This window comes from Coptis chinensis, chromosome 5, assembly GCF_015680905.1.
Source record: "Coptis chinensis isolate HL-2020 chromosome 5, ASM1568090v1, whole genome shotgun sequence".
In the NCBI taxonomy this organism is placed as follows: Eukaryota; Viridiplantae; Streptophyta; class Magnoliopsida; order Ranunculales; family Ranunculaceae; genus Coptis; species Coptis chinensis.
Window position 1 is genome coordinate 42,905,029 of NC_141460.1, and position 11,874 is coordinate 42,916,902.

General features: G+C 35.3%; 1 pseudogene; it reads left to right on the forward strand.

Annotated features, from left to right (window-relative positions):
* Window positions 1–387: 387 nt before the first annotated feature.
* Window positions 388–11,612, forward strand: LOC147497577 (pyridoxal 5'-phosphate synthase subunit PDX1-like; annotated as a pseudogene).
* The last annotated feature ends 262 nt before the right edge of the window (window positions 11,613–11,874 follow it).

The following is an 11,874-nucleotide window of genomic DNA, read 5'->3' on the forward strand; positions in this document are numbered from 1 at the left end:
AAAGAACTGGAGACGGAAATCTAATTAGCAAACTTGCTGGGGACGTAAATCTAAAAAACTGGGAGCAACAGCTGCAAGAGCACTGCTGCAACAGCACACACCACCACAGAACATTACCTTCCCAGAACATCACCATCACAACAAAACATCAACGACACATGCAGCAAGCTGCACTAGCAGCCACCACGCACTACACCTCTGCACAAACAGCACTTGAACTAACTTCAAGCCACCAGTAACTCAAATCACAAGGCCTGCAGCAGTTCAACAAGCCACACCTCAGAGGCAAGCTGCTTCCAAGCATAGGAAAACTGCGTGATACAGGTCGGCAAGTTCACCACCACCATCAGTCACTTTCTTCTCCACCATCACCACACTTTTACAGCAATGCCAACGCCGTCAACAGAGAGCACACTCTCTGCTCACGACTTCACCATCGATCAGGCACGGCAGACACCACTGTCGCAATCCAGCACCACATATCTCCCCCTTCAGCAGGCAGCACAACAGGCACCACTAGCATCAACCTTCACCGCACCACCGTCAGTCACCCCCTCATGCTCTCCCAACAATCACCACCGAACAGCACCACCAAAACCTGCCACCATCAAAACCTCTTCACAGCACCACCACAACACTTTCTCAAAACAGCACCACCGATCACCTCCTTCATCATCCCAGCACCACCAAAACAGAACCGTCTTCTTCAATTGACCTCAAGCCACCATCACTTGAACTCAACGCCAGCGTCGTCTCAGGCAACAATCTTCGGCAGTTCACCTGCAACAAAAACTTAGAGAAAAGAAAAAAGAAAGAGAAGAAACCGAAAAGAAAAGAAAAGAGAGAGAGAGAGAGAGGCGCTGAGAAGAAGAGAGAATGGAGAAGAAAGAAAATGGAAGAGAAGAAAGAAAATGAGATGGGTGCAATTTGTTTTTTTTTGTAAAGGCCCATTAGGCCCATAACCACAAAAAATGGTGATTTTGGGGGTTTTTATATAAATATTGTTTAGAGGAAACTGAAAAATTGTGGAGGGAATAAATATGATTATTAGAGTGTTGTGACCAAATTAATTTATTTTGTAAATTTTATGGAAAACGCAGTGGCGCCATTGATCTATCTGTAACACAGCGGTTAGGTTTGTTATTTCGTTCGCATTTCAATAAAATTGCAAAAGTTTATTTATAAACAAAAATTAATTCGATCACGTGAATTTGTGAAAGTGGATTTAGGTAAGAAAATGATGAAAATAAACTAAAATAGACTTTGATTTCGGAGATAGAAAATCCGTTTGAGCGAATCCTATCTCCGTTAAAAGAGTTAGTCTCGATTTTTGATCCCTAATAACGACTCTTCATCTCTGAACGAGCGTTATTAACGCGTAGAATCGATTCAGTACCCCATTTTTGGGAGAACTTACTCGGTTCCTAATCGTTATAATTATCGAAACACCCTCCCTAACAGAGATAATCCTCACTCGGGTAGAGTTTTTGCTCCGAGATCACAGAACTAAGGTGTTATTCTAATTAACAGAAAATATAACTGAAAACAAACTAGAAATTAAATTCTTCATTACACTAGAACAACATTAAACTACTCTACTCCTACTGATGGAATGCTAACCATTCCATGAGAAAAACTAAAACTAGAACCTTCTATTTATAGTTTTTCTAATGGTCTAGATTCAATCTATCCAATCTAAATCTAATGGTTACAAATAAAATATAATATTTCAGGGAATATTCTAGGAATATTCTCTAGAATAGTAATGGGCTTGGACTAAATAGTGACAGGCTTTGGCTTTATCTTCATATTCCAAACCGTACGACCATTTTTTGGAAAATAGATACCATTGCGTAGAGTTTTCTGCGCTGATCATTTTAGCTAGTCGAATGCTTGAATTAGAGTTAGGAGATGGAAGATATCGTTGTTTGAAGTTTTCTCCTGACTTTCGGGCTGATTTAGGTCAGTTTGACCAAAATCTCTTCTTTAGCTAGCTTAAGGACTCAAGTTTGGATTCTTCAACTTGTTTCATGGTTCTCTGAGTCCATGAGCTTTGCTGGCAGTTTGGAGCTTTAAATGAGCTGATACTGAAGATTTCAAGCCCAAGCTTTATTCGGTTGTATTTCATGCTAAAACGCAGGTTCTGTGTGTATTTTATCGTTGTCTGTTGAAATCTGTGAAAACATGAAAATACAATTAATTTACATTTATTAAACACATAATTGACCCAAATTTAATATCTCTACAGGGTTTAAAACACAGTTTTGGGTACTTAACAATAAGCTCCTTTGAACATTGGATAACATATGTATAGTAATTTAATCATCTACATATAAATGAGCAAACATGAGTAATGAAATGCAAAAGCATAGTCGTTTCCGAAACTTTTGGATAGCGTCCGTTAGGTGTGTTCCCACAGGGATGTGTTAAAACATAAACTCTCTAATAGAATCACTCAAGTTTCATTCTCTCAAATGCAAATGGCACTTATATTCTTCACATACACGAATGACAACCAAAGAAAACCGAGGTCGATTGATCACATTTGCCACTTACTATCACACCATCCTATTCCTAGTTTAGTTAGAGGTCTTTTATTAGCGAGTTACGGGGATAAGGTGGTGGTTTAGAAATAAAAAGGGAGGGAAAAACAAACTTTGATAAGTTAAGAAATCGGGACTTCAGGATATTTGTAATTAGAGAAGAACCTCGTTTTGTTATTTGCTTATGAATTTGTGATTCATTCTTTAGCCCTTTGGCTTTCTGACTCTATATGATGTTGATTTTTGGGAGTTCTAACTTTGCTTTTGTTTCTTTTGAAATCGACTCCATTTGATTTTGAATTTTTGGGAGTTTTTGATTTTTGATAGGAATCTTTCTTTTCTTTTCTCTTTAAAGCAAGTAACTGTTCTGTTTTTGTACAAGGTCTTCTATTATCTTTTTACCGTTCATCCAACTCTCAACTCGTCAGCTCGTTAAGCTTTTTATTGTGTGTTGCAATGAGTTAAGGAATTGATGGCGAATAATAAAAAGGCTTTTAGAAGTTTTTGAAGGTTAAAAAAGGGGTAACTAGAGGAAAAATATCTTTTTGGATTTTTAATGTTTTTTTGGCTATATTGATCCAAAAAGGACATACATTCTCTCCTAGGATATGGCGTGGTGATCAAGCAAGTGAATGTGTGGTCTTTCTATCCCGACATTTTTTGTGTTATCACTCAATAAACATACAGATGAGACTTTTGGCTAGATTCTTACAGAATATGAAACTTAACTGTTCTAACCTTGGTGCTATATACACTCAAATGCGTATGCATGCCATTCATGAAAAGATGCAGAAACTATTGTACGTATATTAGTCTAAGTTCGAATAATGAATCCTTACGCTATTGCTATAAAGAGACTTCTAGACCATGTATTCATCATAGAAAAAGGAAACAAGATTTTTGGTACTAAACAGAAAACTATTTTTGGTCTTTTAGAAAATATTTTAAGAAAGAAATAAATATACTAATATATCTAATATAAGAAATGCCTAGTTTTTGCAGAATGTTACAATATGACCAGCTCCCAAATGTGCATTTTATTATCCTTATATTACTGCATTACAACCCTTTCTACACATAATAAAAAGACAACTCATAGCTTTTATTGCCTTTTTTAGGTTACAGAGAAATTCAGACCACTTATCATAAAAGCTGTGCCTTAGCACCAAAAGGAGCCATAATTATGCTTATTATGAAGACTCGAAGCTGCTATAAAAAAGTGCTGAAAAAGTCAAAGTCAAAGGTCAAAGGTCAAAGACTCAGAACCAAAGAGCTGAAAGTCAAGTCCTCAACTCAGAAGATCAGAGATAGATGTTCTTAACACAAAAAAAGGCTTTCTCTAAAACCTATCTTGATCAAGAAGAAATCAAAAAGCAAAAGCATAAAGCAAGGGTGAGGTGTCTCAAATGTAATGGTGAAGGGAAAATTAGTCATTTGCATTAAGTAGGGGTATAAGAACTAAAAGTTAGGGAGAGAGAATGCACCTAGACTTATTCTAGTGTCATGTAGGATTTTATTTTCAAGTCAATTTACATTCAAGTCATTTACTTTTTGATCTTCATTTTCAATCTAGTTATTTCTTCAAGTTTTTGTTCTTTATTTAATCAAGTTATTTCCTTCAAGTTTATTCTTTATTTCAATCAAGTATTTCCTTCAATGTTTGAGCTTTCAATCAATCTTTCAATCAATAGTTTTTTCTAATGTATTTCAACTAGAGTTAGAAAATAAGTCCTAAAGCAAAAGAAATCTACCTTCTGACAAGAGGATTAAATTATATGTGAAAATAGGTTGTTTAACATGCTAAAATCATTCTATCAATAAATATTATACTCTCTAAACATGTGTTGAAGATGAGAGTAATCGTGTTCTCTTCTCTTGCTTGCACGTAATTTAAGCTAATCTAGATAGAACAAACCGTTCACTAATGAGAGAATATTTTAATCTATGAAAATAGTAAATAATATACTAAAAACAGTGAATTAAATCGATGAGAATGAATATAGAGGGGGGAAAAATCCACCACGCGATTCAAGGGGTATTAGTTAGTCATTGAATTGATTTTCTTGGTCCCTAGCAAACCTATGATTATCTCTAATCATAGTTTTGCTAGTCTAAGAGATTGCATTCCCATAAATCTCTTTGATGGGATTACAAATCTCTAGTCCATTGTTATGAGATTCATCTCAAAATCTAATCCCAATGGACTTGAAATGCTTAAACAAATCAACAACTAATCTAACTACAAACATCCTCACGTGGCTTCATTAACCCTTCTAATAGAGTGGTTTAGCCGCGATTCATTAGAAGAACTAAATTAAAACAATAATGTAAAGACATAAGAATAAAGAGAATTGAATACTAAACTAGGCTTTTATTGATGGGAAATTAATGGAGGCTACAATTAAACTAATCTAACCTAAACTAAACTAAAGAAAGGGGGAGAGAGAGAACCCTAAATTACAACTAAACTAAAGAGGGGAGTAGCTAAGTTTTGTTTAACCTTAACCCTCTTTATATAGGAGAGGGTTAGGGTTATATTTTTTTGCATGGGCCTGGAGGCTAAACTTTGGGCCTCTAATGTGAGCCTAAAGTTCATTAGGTCAAATCTAAAAGGGCCAATTCTACTGAAAATTACTTTAGTCCATTTTCCATCCACTTTTACAGTTCTAATTGGGGCAAGACCGGGTCTATTAGAAAGCTTATTTTGAGTCGGTCATTTTGACATAAAATAGGCCCAATTCCAAGGCACGAGTCCAAAGATATGCCGATTTGAAGTTCTATTGACTTTTCTGTTCTTTTTCTACCCGGATTGACTTTGACTTCCTAGCTTTTACTGGGCTTGAAAAGACTTTTCTTCTTGATTCTTGAACTTTAATCATAGAACTCTTCTAGAAATCATCTTGACTCGTTTTCCATACAAAATGACATATTTAAGCACATAAACAACTTCAAAACCTGAAATACACAAAAACACGTAAACAATACTAAGTCTTATTTATTATAAACATAATTGGCCTAAATATAATACTATTAAGGGGTTTAAAATATACTCTTTGGTGCTTATCACACCACCCCAAAATAGCCTTTTGCTTTTCCTCAAGCAAAGATGAGAAATAAAAACAGATAAGTTGCCAAAAATGTGGTCCTAACTAATCTTGTTCCACAGAGTGTGATTACATTGACCATATGCAATAATGCCTTAAACCAATAGGAATTTCCTAGTGGATGAGTTATAGCCTCGTGAGAGTTTTCCAGAAAAGCTACTCACAAACTTCATTTATACTACAGTGACTAAGACATAAAAGTAATGTCCCCTAATTTTATCTAAGAATCTATACATCTCACTAGCATTTAAACAAGGATCATCACTCTAACTCCTAAATTAATATATGGATAATAATCAAATCATCTTAAGATAAACAACTATACAATTAACTATGCTATGAAATGCAATGGCCGGTCGGTTTCTAAAACTTTTGGGTAGTGTGCATAAGTAGGTTCTCACAAAAAATGTGTCAAGACACATAACCCTCTGATTTTCCCACTCAAGTTTGCTAACTCCAGTGTGCAGTGGGCACACATTTCTCACAATTTCAATGACAATCCAAGGAATCCGAGGTCGATCAAACACATCTACCACTTACTATCACACTAACTTATTCCTAATGGAGTTAGAAGTCTTTATTAGGTGATACAGGGCATAGGTATAACACCCCGTGTTTTTCTTTTACTTTTCCTATAATAATAATAATAATAATAATAAGAATAATGATAATAGGTTAAACTAAATATAGGATAACTATCAGCTTAGGGATAAAAGTCCCGTAAGTAAAAATAGATAAGTTTCAACCCTTATTTTCGGGGAGGTTTTAAAAAACAAAAAAAGGGGTTTCTCACGTAGAGTTTTGAGGGAAAAACATAGCGAGGGTTTTAGAAAAAAAAATGGAGTTTTACTGAAAGAAGAAAAGGTTTTGAACGAGGAAGATCGTCTTTTCGCGCAACAGTCGACTTCGGTCTTTCGGGATTTTTCCCACTTTCGGAAAGTTGTTTGGTTTATAAACAGTGAGTAGATATTTTACGTTTTTGATTTCTCGTTTACTGTAGATTTTATGATACGAGGAAAAAGATATATATGTATTTACTGTTCATACTGTTCGCCTGATACTCTGTTCAGTACGGTATGTTGTAGTGCTAAGTTACATATTGGATTTCGACGAAAGAACCAGTCTGGTCCGGATCCTTTGCGAAAAATCAATAGATCAAGCCATTAAGAATTTATGTAACTTACTTTGTATATCTAAGTATTTAATATGCGTTGTCGTATTTTAGATTGATGGTGATTGTTAGATTATGGGTGATGTCAGGTTTTAGATTCATTGGTTAAGTTGTTGGGTTGTGTGGGTGAACTGTGGAGTTAGGTGGGCTGTGCGTGGTGAAATAGAGGTGATTGTTTGAGAGTGGGAGTGTTGTGAATCTTGAACAGCCATTAATGGCGTTCAAGCAAGAACCAAACCGTCCGGATTTTGTGTTGCTTAAATGATTGGTTGTTTGATTTTGTTTTGAGATTATGTTGTTGGTGGTTTATGGGTTGTTGATGGTTGTTTGGGTGCTGGAGAGTGTGTGGTTGAAACTTTTAACAAGCTTTAATTGAGGTCGAAATTCCCAGATCTAGTTTAGAGGGAGTGGATGGAGTTAAGGGTTTTAGTTTACCGTTTGTTAAAGTTGTATGGTTTTTCCTCAGGAGAAAAACCGATATGATGAAGAAGGGAGGAGAGGTGGTCGGAAAATGTGAGCTGGTGGTGGAGGGGATGACCGAGATTTGGATCCGGTGCTCCCAGTCTCACCAATTCTAATTCTAATTCGGTTGGGCTTAGGCCTAAACATTAGTTTGTTTGTTGGGCCGGTTTCTAATTTTTGTGGGCTTAAGATTATTTTAGATTTGGGCCCGGGAAAGATTAAACCCTTTGGGCCTTAGTCTTTGGGTTTTTGGTTAGATTGACCCTTGACCAGTTGACTGCTGTTGACCAGTCAACCCTTTGATTGTTGTCCAGAGTTGATTTTTAACTCGGATTATGATTCGGTCTATTAGGATAGGTCTAGGGCTATTAGCATGCTTGTCTTTAGGCTAAGACCCTTCTATATACGGGTGTACGTGTATTAACTACTATGTGATATTTCAGCTTTTATGATATACGACGTTATGACACTTAGACATCGATATATTAATAACGCGTAAACAATAATACAAGAAGCAAGATACTCCTTCGTTATCTGAAATAATATATGCAATAAAGTTCTATAATGCGTAAACAATTTACCGCACCATTGTAGATCTTTCCACACATCAAGTTTTGAAAATGAGTTTTATGACTAATGATGTCATATGTTAGGTGGGCATTTATTGAATGTGTCATAAATGGCCCGTTAGCATTATAAATGGGTATTCATTGAATGTGCCATGAATGACCCGTGTATTCATTGAATGTGCCATGAATGACTAGATTGTTTGGATTGCCCTAGAGAGGAACTAAGGTATTCGCCTTGCATGTTAGTTGCATTCCTTGAGTGTACGGGAATGTAGGGTTGGGTATTCCGGGAATGACCTAAGGTACATAGGTACTAATTGGTGAGTGTATAAGAAAAGAAATTGATTAATTGATAAGAGAAATTGATTTGATTATGCGAGTATGTTTGGGCTTACTTTTGAATACCTATATGATATCTACATATGTTATATAGAAGTTTTAACTTTCTTTTGCAGGAGGGTAGGACTTAATAACATTTTGTGCAGGGACGCGGTCCTACCCTTATACAGCAGTGGATATCGGTAAGTTTTAATTCAATGACTTAGTTATTAAAACAAGTTATTATAATAAGTTAATAAAATGGAAGTCTTGCTTGGGAAAAAACTATGTCGGTTGAAATGACGGAACTACCTGTCTTCCAAGCTGAGAATGATTATATTATGATATATTTAAAGTGTTAGTTGGATAAGTAAAGATTGGAAATGTTTATATGTGGTTAGTCTACTCATACCAACAAATTCCATTTTGCTGACCCATGTTTGCTTTGTTTTGGCAAAGTGGCCGGGTATGTTCTTGGGAACATAGGTGGAAGGCAGTGGAACCGCGACGTTTGATTTGGATTTGTTTAGAGCAGTCGGGAGTTTATTTTTTTATAGGTCTGATCCCTTTGGAAGTATGTAATAACGTAGTTGCATATTCATATGACATGAGAATACGATGTTGAAGACCTATTATTCTTAGAGTTTTATATTGATGATTTTTGAACGGAAGATAGTCTTTTAATAAAGTGATGGAAGAGAAATTTTGGAGAAATTTTGTTGTTAAGTTGATTCTTTATAATGTGGGTTTTAGGTTTTAACATGTGTTGTATCCACCCCGTCATAGCCTGGGTTTTTAGACAATTGAACCAAGTGATGTTTGAGATATTTATATTTCAAATATTCACTTTGTAATTGTTTAGAAATTCGGGCTGTGACAATAGGTGTTGGTTCAAGAAGGAAGAAAATGGATATTCAAAAAATTAAGTCTGAGATAATAGGGTCTTCAAAATATGTAACTAGAGAAAACCTTGTTCTTACTTTGTTTCTACACTTTGTTTCCATCCTTAGCTTTTTTGTTTTGGCTTTCAACTCCTTTGATTTGGAGTCCTAATTTTATTTTATTTTATTTTATTTCTATTTTATTTTTCTTTTCTTTGGATGGAAACTTTCTTTTATTTTTCTATTTCTTTTTCTTTTGAAGCAACTAACTAATTTTTGTTTACATACGCTTTTCTCTTCTCTTTTCTTCACTCATCCTATTTCTCAGACTTATCAAGATAGGTAGCCTGATTTTATTTTTTATTTTGTTTTATTATTTAAAGGATTTGTGGTTGTGAAAAGGCTAATGAAAGACTCAGTGGGGCGACTAGCGGAAAATATACTTGGGTAAGAATTTATGGTTATATCGATCCAAAGAGGGCCAAAATCTTCGCTTAGGATATAGTATGGTAATCAAGCAAGTGGATGCGTGATTTCTTTACTTGGATTTTACTTCTCCCTTGTGTCATCTCTCAGATATTTCACTCTTATGAGGCTTTTTAGGCTAGATGTTCATAGGATATGTATTAAGTACTCTAACTTAGGTCTCAAAAAATACTACAAAGTACAATCATAGATGCTAATGCAAGATGTTCATGAAAAGATGCAATGACTATTTCCTACATATTAATCTAAGTTTCAAAATTTAAATCCTAACGTGAGATTTCTAGACTAATATCATCATGGAGAAGGGAATAATATCATTATCAATAAGTGCATAGTATAAACTATTTTTATAATTTTTATACTTTTTATACGATAATTAATACGCAATATACAACCTAATATGTGCTTAAATATTTACAACGTGTTTCTATACCACCCCCAAATAGAATCATGCTTTGTCCCCAAAGTATGGAATGAAAATAAAGGATAGAGAGTACTATAGAAATGTGCTTGTAAATGAGAGCACCTGACAAAGGAGGTTAATCTTATCTTATCTTATCTTATATATATATCAAAGACCATGAATACTGAGTAGTTGAGAATGCCCCCAGTGACCCACGTCAGCCCCTTTTTTTCCTTTGAGACTGACACATCAGATTTTATAATAATTCGGCATTAAAAAGAGAATTCTATGCCCTTTTTTTGTTGATTTCAATTGTTCATAACCCAAAATAGATAAAAAAAACAAAACCCCTCTTTCCATACTCTCTTTTCAATTGTACAAAACACCTCCCAACTATGAAAAAAAAAATCATCTCTTCAAACCCTCTCTCTTATTCTTCTTCCAAATTTAAACTAAGAAATTGTTCAAGATGACAGAAATTCCAAAAATAAACCTAAAAATAGAAATTCCAAAAAAAAAAAAACCGTTGTTCGCTCTCCCAACCTCTCTCTTCCTCTTATCTAATCTCTTCAAACTTCAATTAAATAAAACGATTGCCTCAAATCTCAAAATGGGGAAGAGAAAAATTCAATCCCAACCTAAAATAAATAGCACGCGAGTTGAAGGGAAAGTTAGGGTTTCTATTCGTAGATTGATCTTCTTCGTCTGAAATCTCGAGTTTTTTCAGGTAACTTTTTATCAATTAACCCAATTGAACTGAACTTTATATAGCCGTATTAGATTCTCCATCGAGTAACGATATGTCTAACGCGTTTGATTGGCTGGACACTTTTGTGCCATCACTCCCTTCGATGCTCTCCCCTGAAGCTAGAACGCCTTTTTGGCAACAATGATGGCATGATCAAAGACTTGACACATAGGGCCGACATAATAATGGAATCGGTTTTCGCACCAAGTGCTTACATAGACCAATTTATTGCTCTTCTTGACTCGCGCTTATTTACCAAGTTTATTAGTACTAAATCGGTTAAATGGCGAACAACTTTGGCTCCCAGTATTTATTACAAGTTTCTTGAAGCAATATTAACTTCATCGGAACTGGGGTCGCCTTTACTGACTAATGAGGAATTCCCTCTATACCGAAGCCGTGACTATACCAGTCATGGCTAAAGCACGGATTGGCCATTTTGTAGAAGCACAGATTCTTGAATCTATTGGCATTGATTATATTGATGAGAGTGAGGTTCTTACTCTTGCTGATGAGGATTAATAAACATAATTTTAGGGTCCCATTTGTTTGTGGGTGTCGTAATCTTGGCGAAGCGCTTAGGAGGATTCACAAAGGGGCTGCTATGATTCATACAAAGGGTGAAGTTGGACCGGAATATTGTTGAGGTTTGATGTTAGGCATGTGAGGTATGGTATGGGTGCTATTAAATGTTCTTGAACATGGATGATGATGAAGTGTTTTACTTTTGCTAAGAAAATTGCAGCACCTTATGGTTCGATTATGCATGACTAAGCAACTTGGTAGGCTTCCCCGTTGTTCATTTCTTTGGTGGTGGTGTTGCTACACTGGCGATCTTTGCTTTGATGATGCAATTGGGTTGTGATGGGGTGTTTGTTGGTTCTGGTTTACTCATTTTCTTCAGGTGATCCTTTTTTTCTTTACTGATTTTTCTATGTTTATTCCGAAGGATGGATGATTAATATATTGATATGTGGTGTAGATACATGCTTGTTATTTAATGTTTTATTTTGAACTGATGGTTTTATTGGGTTCATGGATAGATTGATCAGTTTATGAGTATTGTATTTTTACTCTCATAGAACTATTCTAATTATCTTTGGACTTGAATGATTGTATGGGGTTTGTACCATTAAGTCCAATTTTTTTGGGGTTTGTACTATCAAGTTCATTTAGTGTACGTGAATGA